We start from the raw sequence: 12,704 nt of genomic DNA, 5'->3' as shown, positions 1-12,704 counted from the left end.
GCTGCTGGACCTCCTTTTCTTCTTTGAGCTAAGGGAATGTTCACCATAGCATATGAACCAAAAATATGGATGTTTTTGAGTTCGGGCTTGTACCCATACAACATGAAGAAAGGAGTCTGATTTATTACACTACTCCAAGTATGGTTGACAATGTATTTTGCATATTTGATAGCTTCACCCCAGTATGGCATACTAAGGTTGGCGTCTTCTAGGAGACAATGCATCATGGTTTGCAGTATCCCTTGTCGTTGTTCTATGACTCCGTTATGAGCTGGTGTGTAAGGGGCCGACGTCTGATGAAGAATTCCATTCTTACGCATCCAGTCCTGGAAACGCTCAGACATGAATTCAGCACCACGATCACTCTGGATTCTGGCGATGCAAACTTGGTGTTGGGTAGAAACAAGAGCTGCAAAGTCTTTAAAGATCTGAAAAGTCTCAGATTTTTCTTTCATAGGATATACATATCCATATCTAAAATAATTATCAACAATTGTTAAAAAATATTTTCTACCACCAAGCATTGGCAGAAAAGGACCAACTATGTCAGTGTGAACCAAATCAAAAATGCGTGTTGACAGGCGTGTAGCACGTTTGGGAATGGCTGCTGCTTTGGATTTGGCCTTTTTGCATACAGCACAATCCAAAAACACCTTACACCCCTTTAGATCCAAACCTTTTGCAAACTCCGGCATCTTCCTAAGAACATGGAAACTGGCATGCCCCAATCTTCTATGCCATTTATGGATACACCTGGAATGCAAAGGTTTACCAGTTAGTGAATTCTCAACATTAACAGTTTTATGAGGAACCTCAGGCTTGCTCTGAGCAAGCTGTTTCCTTATTTTCTTTTTGTTGGCTTTAGGAGCCTTTGGAGTAGCAACAGGATCTCTCTCTGGAACATCTCTCTCTGGGCCTATGCTCTCCCTCTTTGGTATACTTGCCTGTGTTTGTGATTTAGGCTTTGGCTTTAAGTAATAAACATCACCAATTAGCATGGTTTCAGCAACAATATCTCCATTTTTAACTATGTAACTTGCTTTTTCAAGGTGGTGAACCTGGAACTTTAACATTCTAGACAAGTGACTCTGACTAAGCAAATTACTATTTGCTGTTGGTATATAATAAACATCAGGAATGAATGCATTGAGCTCTTCAACATAAACAGTTCCTTTTCCTTTGACCTGATAAGGATGATTGGAAAAAGAATAAAGTTCACGTAGTTCAGGTTCAGGCTCATGCATCTCTGTGAAAAGTTCCTTTCTGTAAGTAACATGCAACGCTGCACCACTGTCCAAATCCACAGGAGTCATCTGTTGTACTCTGGTTGAGGTTGTGGATCGTTGGTTAAAGCCAATGTGGCAAGTGGAACTTGTGGATCATGCCTGGGACCACGACGACCTTGTCTTCCACCTCTGCCTCCTCTGGAATCTGTTTATTTATTTGTTTGTTTGTTTGTTTGTTTATTTATTTATTTAATTTGTATACCGCCCTTCTCCCAGAGGGGACTCAGGGTGGTGAACAGCCAAAATTAAAAAAACAAACAAATACAAAAGTTAAGATAATTAAAAAGAATTAAATCATTAGCTTCCCAATTTAAAACTCCCAAGTCCATAAAATTTAAAATCCCAATTAAGGACCATTTAGGCTAGGCCGGCTTGGTGGAATAAATAAGTCTTCAGGGCTTTACGGAAGTTACGGAGGTCTGGGATCAGTCGTATTCCAGGAGGCAGCTCGTTCCATAGGGCAGGTGCCCCCACAGAGAAGGCTCTCCCCCTGGGGGCCACCACATTGACTGACCGACGGCACCCTGAGGAGGCCTTCTCTGTGAGAGCGTGTTGGCCGGTGGGAGGTTATCGGTAGCTGCAGGCGGTCTCGCAAATATCCTGGCCCTAAGCCATGGAGTGCTTTAAAGATGAGAACCAACACCTTAAAGCACACCCGGAAGACCAGCTTGCACAGGAGAGTTCTTACATGGGAGTGCCATGTCGCTCCCATAATCACCCGCGCGGCCGCATTCTGCACCAGCTGGAGCCTCCGGGTGCTCCTCAAGGGGAGCCCCATGTAGAGAGCGTTGCAGTAGTCCAGGCATGACATGACGAGGGCATGAGTGACCGTGCACAAGGAGTCCCGATCCAAAAAGGGGTGCAACTGGCGTATCAGGCGGACCTGATAAAAAGCCCCCCTGGCCACGGCCGTCATACGCTATTCTAAAGACAGCCGTGTGTCCAGGAGGACACCCAAGTTGCGAGCCCCCTCTGTGGGGGTCAGTGACTCGCCCCCAATAGCCAGCGATGGCACCAGCTGGCTATATGGGCACACCGGTATCCACAGCCACTCGGTCTTGGAAGGGTTGAGTCGAAGCCTGTTCCTCCCCATCCAGACCCGCACGGCCTCCAGACACTGGGACATCACTTCAAGGGCATCATTGGGGTGGTCTGGGGTGGAGATGTACAGCTGAGTGTCATCAGCGTACAGATGGCATTGCACCCCAAAACCACGGCTGATCTCACCCAGCGGCTTCACATAAATGTTGAACAGGAGCGGCGAGAGGACCAACCCTTGCGGCACCCCGCAAGCAAGGCACCTCGAGGTCGACCTCTGCCCCCCTGCCAACACAGACTGCGACCGGTCAGAGAGATAGGAGGAAAACCACCACAACACGGTGCCTCCCACCCCCAAACCCCCCAGCTGGCGCAGCATGATACCATGATTGATGGTATCAAAAGCCGCTGAGAGGTCTAACAGGACCAGAACAGAGGAACAACCCCTGTCCCGAGCCCTCCAGAGATCATCCACCAATGCGACCAATGCCGTCTCCGTGCTGTACCCAGGCCTGAAGCCGGACTGGCACGGATCTAGATAGACGGTTTCATCCAGGTACTGTGGGAGCTCTCCACAACCTTCGCAATGAAGCGAAGGTTGGAGACCGGACGGTAGTTTGCCAAAACAGCCGGGTCCAGAGAAGGCTTCTTGAGGAGGGGCCTCACCACCGCCTCTTTCAAGGCAGGAGGCAAGAAACCCTCTCTCAAAGAAGCATTTATAATCCTCTGGAGCCAGCCTTGTGTAACCTCCTGGGTGGCCAATACCAGCCAGGAGGGGCACGGGGCCAATAAACATGTGGTTGCGTTTAACCTCCCCAGGATCCTGTCCACGTCCTAAGGAGTCACAGGGTTGAACTCATCCCAGATAACATTCTCAAGACCAGCCTCAGTCACCCCGCCAGGATCTACCCAGTCAGAGTCCAAGCCTTCCCAAATCTGAGCGATTTTATCGTGCAGATACTGTGCAAAATCCTCAGCCTGCCCTTGCAAGGGGTCTTCCCGCGCTCCCTGATGTAGGAGGGAGCGAGTCACCCTAAACAAGGTGGCTGGGCGGAAAAGACCTAACTAGTGTTCGGTCGGATTCGGAGCGACTAGCCCTCCAACCACTCTCTAGGTGTCTTTTCCGGTGCTTCATCTCCCTCAGCTCCTCGGAGAACCAAGGGGCCGGGCAGGTTTGGTGTCGGGTCAGAGGCCGCAAAGGCACGACTCAGTCCAGAGCACCGGCGGCTGTCCTATCCCAGGCAGCCATCAGGTCTTCAGCTGAGTCGTGAGGCAGAGTTTCAGGAACTGGCCCAAGCTTCCTCTGGAACCTATCAGGATCCATCAGGCGCTTGGGGCGGAACACACCTGGTTGGTTCCGCCTCCCTGCAGTGGGGTGCAGCGGTCAAAAAGTCCAGCCTCAGGAGAGAATGGTCCGACCATGACAGGGGTTCAGTAACTATATCCCCTATATCCAAACCACTCAGCCACTGACCAGAGATAAAAACCAAGTCCAGAGTGTGTCCTCCCATGTGAGTAGGGCCATGAATTAATTGTGTCAGGTCCATGGCTGTCATGGAAGCCATAAACTGTTCCTCTGGGCTGGTACAAGATGGGAGCTGGAGCTCGTTGGGGACAATCCCGGGTGGCATGTCCCACACGACTACAGATGTAGCATCTTGGCATCCTTGGAATGTAGGCTCTTCCTCGGAAGGGATGCCTCGCTGGAGCTCTTGATGCAGGTGGTCCTCTCAAATGTGGAGTAGTTAACATGAGTGCTTCTTCTTCAATTAAAAGTCTGCATACATGGTCCACTGTGTGTTGAGCAATAGGCACTAGATTAATCTTTGTAATGGCATCTTTCCATTCATAATTCAATGAGTTAATAATAATGCTGATCATTTGAATATCATCAATAAGATAGCCTCTTTCTCTCAATTCTCTTCTGATTCCTTTCAGTTTGGTTAAATGTCCCCCAATTTGTTCACCAGGTTTCAATCTGGAACCATGGAACTCAGACATGAGCAAACATGAAGATTCAATTGAAACAGGCCTGTAGCAATGTTCCAATTGGGCCCAAATTTGTTGGGCTGTTGCATCAGGCGGAAAAGTGACCTGCAGTTCAGTATCCATGGTCATCAATAATGTTGTGCAAGCTTTAGTCTCTAAGTCTCTTATTGCAGGAGTCCATGGCTGAGCAGGAGGATTAAAAACCATACAGTGAGTACCTTCTCTGAGAAGTAACAATCCAATCTCACTGACCCAGGCCTTATAATTTTGTCCTGACATCTTTAATTTCGACTCACCAGCTAGTGGAGCAACAGAAAATGCCTGGTGAGGAACATGCATTTGGTATGCTGGCTGTGCTGGTAAAAATACCTGTGGTATTTGCTGTGCTTGTTGTGGTCCTGGTTGCACGGCTGGAGGCATTTGTGCTGAAGTTTGAGACTGTGGAGACACTTGTTGCACTGCAGCCTGAATATCTGGGTGAGTTAAGGACATGTTTGATAAAGTCTTATGTAATAATTGAAAGTGTTCATGTAAACTGCGATGCATTTCAGCTTTCTCTAGGAAATTACTTTTGCCAGCAGATGGTGCTGCACCTTTAGTTTCAGGCAGCTCAGATAATTTTTCTGCCTTCATGGCATGATATGTAATTTGATCAGAGAGAACATCATGTGACAATTGTGACTTGTACACAGCTCTCTGTTCTGATTGGCCTGACACAATATCCTCTAGGGGGTGTGTCTTTAGCTCTGAAGAAGAAGCTAAGATGGCGGTTTCAGGAATTTTAAAAGCACGAGATTCTCTCTTATCTTGCTCGAGCATAGATAAAGCCATTTTTGCCTGGGATAGCTCATGTTCAAAAAGTTTTATATGGTCATGATAGCCTTTTATAGCTTTCTCACGCTGAGTGAGCTCAGAGCTTTGAGGAGAATAATAGGTTATTTCTCTCTCTGCGTGGGAGGAAAAATGCTCGGCAATTTGTGAAAACTTTGGCCTTGCACCAAGCGTTTCAAATTCAGAAGGTTCTGGGAGGACTGTTTGAGAGCATGCATATTCAGAAGGAGACGTCACTGACCTCAGTTGCAGCACGTTGCCTTCAAAAGCAGCTTTTCTGTTATCTTCCTCCTGAAGCGTCTGTAAGAGCATTTCATCCGATTCTCCTGTTCCTCCCACGGTTCCTTGTTCCAGGCAGGTTGGTGAAGCAAGTGGCGTTTGAAGAATTGAAAACCTATTTGTGGTTCTTTCCACGGCTTCATCAGAGATATCTATATCTTCAGCAGACTGTTGTCTGTATTTTGTTTTAATCTTTTTCTTTCTCGGCATATTTGCAAAAAATAATCAGCGTTCCTCAGTCACTGAAAATAATCATTTATTTATTTTATTATTTATTTATTATTCGAATTTCTATACCGCCCTACTCCTTTCGGACTCAGGGTGGTGAACAGCCAAAATAAAAACATTTATACATAAAGTACGATTAAAAATAGATTTAAAATAATTAAATTTGGCCCATAGTTTAAAATTTATCAATTTAAAATCCATATCAAAATTTAAACCAACCATAAAATCATAAAATCAAGAGAGACCGGCTAACTGAAAGAGATGAGTTTTTAGGGCCCGACGAAAAGTCCGGAGGTCGGAGATCACTCGTATCTCTGGGGGTAGATTGTTCCAAAGGGTAGGTGCCACCACAGAGAAGGCTCTCCTCCTGGGGGTCGCCAGCCGGCATTGTCTAGCCGACGGCACCCTGAGGAGGCCCTCTCTGTGGGAGCGAACTGGCCGGTGGGAGGCTATTGGTGGCAGAAGGCGGTCCCGTAAGTACCCTGGCCCTAAGCCATGGAGCGCTTTAAAGATGATCACCAACACCTTGAAGCGCACCCGGAAGTCCACCGGAAGCCAATGCAGCTCGCGCAGGAGAGGAGTCACATGGGAGCACCCAGTCACTCCCATAATCCCCCACGCGGCCGCATTCTGCACCAGTTGGAGCCTCCAGGTGTACCCCAAGGGTAGCCCCATGTAGAGAGCGTTACAATAGTCCAGACGAGAGGTGACGAGTGCTTGAGTGACTGTGTGTAGGGAGTCCCGATCCAGAAAGGGGCGCAACTGGCGTATCAGGCGAACCTGATAAAAAGCCCCCCTGGCCACGGCTGTCATATGCCCTTCTAAAGACAGCCGTGTGTCCAGGAGGACGCCCAAGTTGCGGGCCCTTTCTGTGGGGGCCAATGATTCACCCCCAATAACCAGCGATGGCGTCAGCTGGCTATACCGGGACACCGGCAGCCACAGCCACTCGGTCTTGGAAGGGTTGAGTTGAAGCCTGTTTCTCCCCATCCAGACCCGCACAGCCTCCAGGCACTGGGACATCACTTCCAAGGCATCGTTGGGATGGTCTGGGGTGGAGATGTACAGCTGAGTATCATCAGCATACTGATGGAACTCCACCCCAAAACCACGGATGATGTCACCCAGCGGCTTCACATAAATGTTGAACAGGAGGGGCGAGAGGACCGACCCTTGTGGCACCCCACAAACAAGGCACCTCGGGGTCGACCGCTGCCCCCCTGTCAACACGGATTGCAACCGGTCGGAGAGATAGGAGGAGAACCACCGCAAAACGGTGCCCCCCCACTCCCAATCCCTCCAGCCAGCGCAACATGATACCATGGTCGATGGTATCAAAAGCCGCTGAGAGGTCTAACAGGACCAGGATAGAGGAATAACCCCTATCCCAAGCCCTCCAGAGATCATCCACCAATGCGAATCTCGGGATTCCAAAGTCCGTCATCGAGGTAGGCCCTCGATAACGTGGAGGGCCAAGCCTGCGAGAGGGGGGAATCTCGCAGACCAAGAAGCTCCGCTGCTGTGTACATCTTGCTGCAGGGATGGGGTGACCGTCCCCTAAAGGGTTCATATAGAAAAGTCCGAGGGAGAACATAAAAAAGACAGGAGCCACAAAAGGATTCAAGACCCAGTCCGCTGTTCTCTCACAACAGAGGCCAAGTCCGTCTCCAGGTCGACACAGTCCAAGGGGGGAGGAGGGATAAGTCATACCGCCCTCTCACAGCGGCTTGGCTCGATGGTCTGCCCCCTTTACTGGTGAGATGGAAGTAATGGTTCAACTTACGCACTTGGCACCCATAATATAGGTCCAAAATCCGCCCTCTCATGGCGGATTCGATGATCCGTCCCTCTGCCAGCAAAGTGTAAAGTGCAGGTGCCGAATGATGGTACAACAGAGACAGTGCAGCACCCAGGATATAAATCCCCAATCCGCCCTCTCACAGCGGTTTGTCCGATGGTCATTCCCCTGCCAGCAGGTACAAAGTGCAAAGTTCAAAATAGCTAATGCCATCCCAGCTCAGCCCGTGGGGCTCAGAGCCCAAGTCACCCTCTCACAGTAGTTAGGCTCTTGGCTGGTCCTCTCAGCTGGTGGGATGGAGTCATATACCAGCTCCTGCTCAGATGATATTAGTCCTCCACACAAGTAGGGGAAGGGCTCAGATGGAATAAGCGAGCTATTTATGTCAGCGAGGTGAAGCCAAAAGAAGCCAAAAGAGGGCGCAAGTCCGAGAAGGGCGTGTTCCAAGGGGGGAGAGATGGAAAGAGGGGGGGATTACACTTTAACCCCCCCAGTCCCCGAGGGCACTCTAAAACACCCCAGCGGAGACCCCCCCTCAATAACACACCCAGTCCTCGTCTATCCTGGCTCGAAAAGATGGTCCTCGGCCACATTAGCGCCCCTCATCAAGGCCATAGGGCGCTCCTCTCCCCGCCAAGAGCCAGCCGGAAGTCTTCGTGGTTGCTGCCCTCGTCGCCATCCCCCACTGCCATACTGAAATCCCGGCAGCGTCCCTGAGATTTTTCCAGGGAACTGGCAACCCCAACAGCCCCGACAGCACCTCAACAAAGCCAGAGCCTGGGACAATGTCCACATGGTAGGCATCCTCAGCACAATGCCACCGCCGCCGCTCCCACTCCCGGCTGGGGGGGAAAAATGCCGCCCCGCCGCCTCTCAGCTGTTCCGAGGCTTCCGAGGCTCGCCGATGCTGTGCTCTCTGCTCCCACCATGATGTTCAAGAGGGAGCAGAAAGCCATCCCCGGAATGGGAGGAAGTTCCCCCAACTGGACCCGGGTCGCCAGGTCTTCAGGGCGACCCTCAGAGGGTCCCAAAAGGTAAGTCAGTGCCCATCCTCACGCCGCGATCTCAGCTAGCGCTGCCATCTTGTGCATGCGTTTCTGCGAGAATCATCTGACTAAACCTGCCTAGAGGTCTAATCATCAAAGCAACAAGCAAGGAAAAAGCCATAATTTAATCCAAGCCAACCTCCTGCTACCACGTGTCAGGGTGGCAATTAATCCCATTCTGCTTTTGGGTAATTGCACCTTGATTAGAGAATGGATCGTGACCTTTCCTTGAAGTACACTTTAAGAAAATAAAACTGAGATATATTCTAATAAACACATTTTATTATAAAGAAGTAAAAACAGTCTTACTAGCTAATGATTACATCTTGGCAGCGTTCCTGCCGTACCTCTTGGCAGGCAAACAAAGAAAGTTAGAAGAAAGTGAAGGAATGTGGAAGAAAGAATGTGGACATGCGCAGTGGCTTCTGAGATAAGAGTCTGTCTACCGTAAATCTCAGAATGGGAGACCAGCTGACAAATACAAAAAAAACACAGTGACACTAAGTACCCTCTTGACAACATTCCAGTGGAATTCCTTTGGGTTTTCCACATGCCTGGACAATAGATTCACGGCTAAAGCTATGTTTGGCCTGCTCCAATTGCTAATGTATAGCAAGGAGCCAATCACAGATCTATATAATTTGTTGTCTGTGAAGTCAGGGCTGTCTTTGTGATCGTGGCCATTGTAATCACTTTGTATGGGGCTACGCGTTGGGTTAGACTCCGCCATTTTACATTTGGCCAACAATTCTTCAATTTTTTGTTTCTGGGATAATGCAAATCCCTTTTTAGTGGCCAAGATATGTACACCCAGGTACCTGTCAACCCGCCCCAAGGACTTTAGGGTAAATTTTTCCCCCAGGGCCTTGGCAAATTCGTCACAGCTTTCCTTGCCAGGCCCTACATATAGGAGGTCATCCATGTAAACCAACACTCGTTCTATGTCACCTTTGGTGTCACGTGTAAAAACGCACTCATCGGCATGGGATGCCCTGAAGCCAATTCGCTCTAAACCCTTTTTGAGGCAGTCGTACAAGAGTTTCCCCGACTGCTTGAGGCCATATAATACTTTTTGGCATAACCATGTGTTTCCCCCCTGCTGCTGGTAACCAGGAGGGGCCCTCACGTAAATCTGCCTGTCCAAGTTGGCATGGAGGTAGGCCGTCTGGATGTTGAATTGGTAGACTTCCTTCCCCAGAGCGGCTGCAGTTACGAGGGCGGCCTTGACGCTTTCTGCCCGGACAGTTGAAGAGTAGGTCTCTATGTAGTCCTCCGTGTAGCGTTGGGCAAACCCCTGGGCTACCAAGCGGGCCTTGTACAGGTAGTGGCCATTGGCAAATGGTTTGGCCTTGAAAACCCACTTTGTGGGTTTTCTCCTTGGGTGGTTGCCTGGGGGTGAAGACCTTGAGTTTTCTCAGGCTCTCCATCTCCTGTTCCATCGCAAGCTGCCACTTCTCCTTCGATGGGCAGCTCCTGGATGTCAGAGAAAATCTTTGGGGTGACCACGATGCTGTTGACAGATGCAACGTGCCCAATGTCAATTCTCTTTGGTGGGACCCCCTTGATGGACCATTTTGACCTTCTGACCTCCTGCCACTCACCACCCTTTTCCTCTGCGGGTTCTTTGCTGACTGGCAGTTCATGACCAGGATGTGGAGGCCCTCGGTCCCAGGCGTTGGGCATCATGGGCCTCTGGAGCGTCACTGGAGGTGAATAGTCGGGTGAAGATGGCGTGTCTTCCCCCTCAGGACTGGACGGCTCTGTCAGGGGCCGTTATTAATCCCATGTTTGGCTCTGGGACTAATTACCCTGGTTTAGAGAAGATGAATCGAGGCTTATTCCTTGTTGCACTATTCTGATAAAGAAACGCGAAGGAAGGTTTCTAATAAAACTCATTTATTTGTTATAAAGAAAATAAAACACCTCACTAACTAAGAAAAGTTAATTGTTACATTTTTGAAGGTAATTCGGGCCGGCTATCTTTCAGCCGGACCTTGCTGGAAAGAGAACAAAGGAAAGAGTGTGTGAAGGAATGTGGGTGGATATGGAAACACGTAGCTTACTGATAAGAAGTTGGCAAAGCTACGGAGAGTCTGACAGTCCAGAAATAATGAGTTCAGCTGGCAAATAAAATAACGCAGTGACATTCCCCTTCTTGAGTTGAGTTGAGCGGATATCAGTTCATCATCAAATAAGGCACATCTTCTCACGCAGATACTCGTGTTGAGCTGCTGGAAGTGGTTTGTTGAGCATATCAGCAATTTGATCATGTGTAGATACATATTGCATTTTGACAAAACCTTTTTTCACTAAATGTTTTATGTTTTGATAACGGATGTCAATGTGTCTGGACCTAGAACCTGTGAAATGAGATTCAGAAATATAAACCACCGATTCATTGTCTTCCATCATGGTGATCGGTCGGATCGGGTGTGTCCAGATATCTGTGACTAAAGCATCAAACCAAGTTAGGGAATTACATGCATCTGAAACACAAGCATATTCAGCTTCAGTAGATGAACAAGAAACAAAATTCTGTTTACGTACTTGCCAATAAACAGGACATCCATTTAAGAACATCATATAACCTGAAGTACTTTTACGTGATTTCTTATCACTTGCCCAATCAGAATCTGCATAACAACATAATTCTGCATAATCAGTATGTGTTGGTTCTAACAATAACTTCATGTGTTTGGTGTATTTTAGGTATCTCAGTAATTTCTTAATACATGTCCAATGAAACTGTTTTGCTTTACCTACGTGTCGAGATAAAAGATTAACACTAAGTGCAATGTCGGGTCTGGTCCAACTACTAATGTATAACAGTGACTGAACGATAAAGTGTTTGATCCTCGAACTCAGGACTTTCTTCTTGTGTCAAGTTGTGAAAATCTGTTTGCATGGGTGTCTTTGTTGTGTTAGCATCTTTCATGTTGCAATGATGCAAAACTTGTTCAATTTTATCTTCTTGTGAAAGACTAAACCCCTTCTGTGTCTTTTCAATGTGAACACCTAAATAAGTGCTAATATGACCCAATGATTTCAATGTGAAGTATCTCTGCAAAGCTTTGGCAAAAATTTCACTCATTTGCTTATTTGGACCAATATAAACAATATCATCAACATAAACAAGAACTATCTCATATGCATTGTTAGATCTTTTTGTGAACACGCACTCATCAGTTTCGGACTTAATAAAGCCCATTGAATTTAGTTTGTCAGTAAGACATAAGTACCACATTAAACCAGATTGTTTCAGACCATAGAGACTTTTGTTTAGGAACCAGGTATCCCCTTCTTGCTGTCGGAATCCTGGAGGACTTCTCAAGTAGATCTCTTCGTCTAGGTCTGCAGGTAGATAAGCCGTGTCAACATCAAATTGGAAAACTTCTAAACCAAGGATAGTTGCAGTTGCTAAAGCAATTTTTACACTCTCAGTTCTGACTGTCGGTGAGTAAGTATTTGTGTAGTCCTCAGGATAACGTTGAGCGAAACCCTGAGCTACAAGTCTGGCCTTGTACAATGACTCACCATTTGGTTTCTTTTTGATTCTGTAGACCCATCGAGTGCCAATGACCTTTTTGTTTGCTGGAGGTTTTGCAGGTGTAAATACCTTAAGTTTCTTTAGACTGTCCATTTCAACCTGCATTGCATCATACCATTTGTCTTGCTCTGAATCAGGGAGCTGCTTGATTTGCGTGAAATTATCAGGTGGAAGTGTAACATTGCAAATCAGAGGCAAGGGTGCTTTTGTCAGTTGCCAAGAATATCGTTGTGGAGGGATCCCTTTTGTGGCCCTCTTGGAACGTCTCGGAACAACTGTCCAATCTTCTTCTTCTTCGTCCTCGTCCTCACTTTCGTCGCTAGCGTCAGCATCCGCGGCTTGCGAAGACAGAACATCGGGTTGAGAAGAATCAGTGGAATCTTGATCATCAATCTGCATAGCATCAGCAGTATCATCTCTAGGAAAATAAACTCCAGGATCATTGGAATGAATCCTGGACCAGTCAATATCTTCTTCAAAATTAGCAGATTGGGAAATCACAATTACATGTTTAGAGTCAATAAATTTGCTCCATTTTGAGTTATCATCAATACCCATAAATCTCAGTCTCTTTGCTGCTGGACCTCCTTTTCTTCTTTGAGCTAAGGGAATGTTCACCATAGCATATGAACCAAAAATATGGATGTTTTTAAGATCAGGCT

The sequence above is a fragment of the Pantherophis guttatus genome, chromosome 8 (genome assembly GCF_059756535.1).
Source record: "Pantherophis guttatus breed Tessera chromosome 8, ASM5975653v1, whole genome shotgun sequence".
NCBI lineage: Eukaryota > Metazoa > Chordata > Lepidosauria > Squamata > Colubridae > Pantherophis > Pantherophis guttatus.
This window is presented reverse-complemented; position numbering follows the sequence as displayed.